Source organism: Lethenteron reissneri, chromosome 19 (genome assembly GCF_015708825.2).
Source record: "Lethenteron reissneri isolate LAM-NWPU_2019-01 chromosome 19, ASM1570882v1, whole genome shotgun sequence".
Lineage (NCBI taxonomy): Eukaryota > Metazoa > Chordata > Hyperoartia > Petromyzontiformes > Petromyzontidae > Lethenteron > Lethenteron reissneri.
Genome location: NC_083797.1, coordinates 1,459,552 through 1,461,805, shown reverse-complemented (window position 1 = coordinate 1,461,805; position 2,254 = coordinate 1,459,552).

Below are 2,254 nucleotides of genomic sequence, written 5' to 3'. Positions count from 1 at the left end.
TGTGCGGCAGGGCGGTGGTGGCGACAGAGTGGTAGTTCTCATGCCTCACAGCAAGCAGGGCCTGGGTTAAATTCCTGACTCGGGCACCTTTCTGCGTGGAGTTTGTACATTTTCCCCCTGTTCTGCAGTGTGAGTGTGTGGAGTCTGTAGGTCTCTCCCTGGTCTGCAGTATGAGTCTGTGGAGTCTGTTCTCTTCCTGGTCTGTAGTATGAGTGTGGAGTCTATGCTCTCTCCTTTGGTCTGCAATATGAGTGTGGAGTCTGTATCTTCTCTCCCCTGGTCTGCGTGTTATCTCCGGGTCTCCCCGTAGTTTTCCATAGCTAAAACAACAACCTACGTACAATGTAGCCGTGGTATTGGTCTACCAAAACATTCCAACGCTGAAAAATTACACCTGATAATCACTCAGCTGGCAGTACACGCACCAGTGGCATCGTCCCGTTCTCCCATCGAAACTTCCCATGATTCCTCCACGCGTAATCATTGCAACTTTACAATCTATAACGTCTTTACTCAAAATGTAATGAGTTAATTACGGATATGACCATCGTGCTGTCAATTTGCAAGACATTTTAAATAGTACATATTTTGCAAAGCCCGACAGTTAATGGTTAAAATTGCTATATTTTTAAGCGCGGATTTTGCGTGTAAAAGTTAATAATTATCGACATTTCATACGTTTTATTTCAGAATGTTAAATCTTTGTCGAAAAATGCAACGTGCAATTATGGTCACGGCAGTAGGACGACGTTTTGGTAAAGCAGATGATGTGCGATTATCGTGGATCGTATATCGTGGACCGATTATCGTGGATCGATTATCGTATATCGTGGACCGATTATCGTGGATCGTATATCGTCTTGACCCCAATACGGACACCATGCGCACTTAACACACAGATCCCCCGTGTAGCCTCAACGGACTGTAGGGGCAAGTGCTGTTATCGAGCACCTGTGAAGACCGGCACGGCGCAGGAGGGGGCGAGTGGGCCAGCGCAACGCCCGGCCGCCTTTGTCTCCCCAGTGGCGATGTAAACACATCGCACCAGGTACTCATTTGAGGCCGAGTCGACCTAGAAGCCTAGGACTGGTTCAAATAATCGTCACTGGGGTTGGTCGTAAACGGGAATCGAACTTGGGTTGCCGGGTTCTAAGTGGACACCACCACACCATCACACACCCCATGCATTACACACCATCACCCCCCCCCCCCATGCATTACACACCATCACACACCCCATGCATTACACACCATCACACACCATCACCCCCCCCCCCATGCATTACACACCATCACACACCATCACACACCATCACACACCATCACACACCCCCCCATGCATCACACACCATCACACACCATCACACACCATCACCCCCCTCCCCATGCATTACACACCATCACACACCATCACACCCCCCCATGCATTACACACCATCACACACCATCACACACCCCCCCCCATGCATCACACACCATCACACACCATCACACACCATCACACACCATCACCCCCCCCCCCCATACATCACACACCATCACCCCCCATGCATCACACACCATCACACACCATCACACACCCCCCCCATGCATCACACACCATCACCCCCCCCCCATGCATTACACACCATCACACACCATCACACACCATCACACACCATCACACACCCCCCCATGCATCACACACCATCACACACCATCACACACCATCACCCCCCTCCCCATGCATTACACACCATCACACACCATCACACCCCCCCATGCATTACACACCATCACACACCATCACACACCATCACACACCCCCCCCCCCATGCATCACACACCATCACACACCATCACACACCATCACCCCCCCCCCCCCATGCATCACACACCATCACCCCCCATGCATCATACACCATCACCCCCCCCCCCCATGCATTACACACCATCACACACCATCACACACCCCCCATGCATCACACACCATCACACACCCCCCATGCATCGCACGCCATCGCGCACGCGCGGCGCTCTCATCTCGCGTGGCCAATGAGCGGAGGCGACGGCGGCGTCAGCAATGGGGGGGGGGTGGGGGGTGCCGAGACGGAGGAACGGCGACAGAGGGCGGAGGAGGAGGAGGAAGAAGCCGGGGCGAGGAGTGGAGAGAGGAGCGGGGACGGCGACTAGCGGAGACTCGAAGGATCAACGGGCAGGGAGCAGCGACGGGGAGGGAGGAAGAGGAGGGAGGGAGGAGAGGAACAGCAATAGA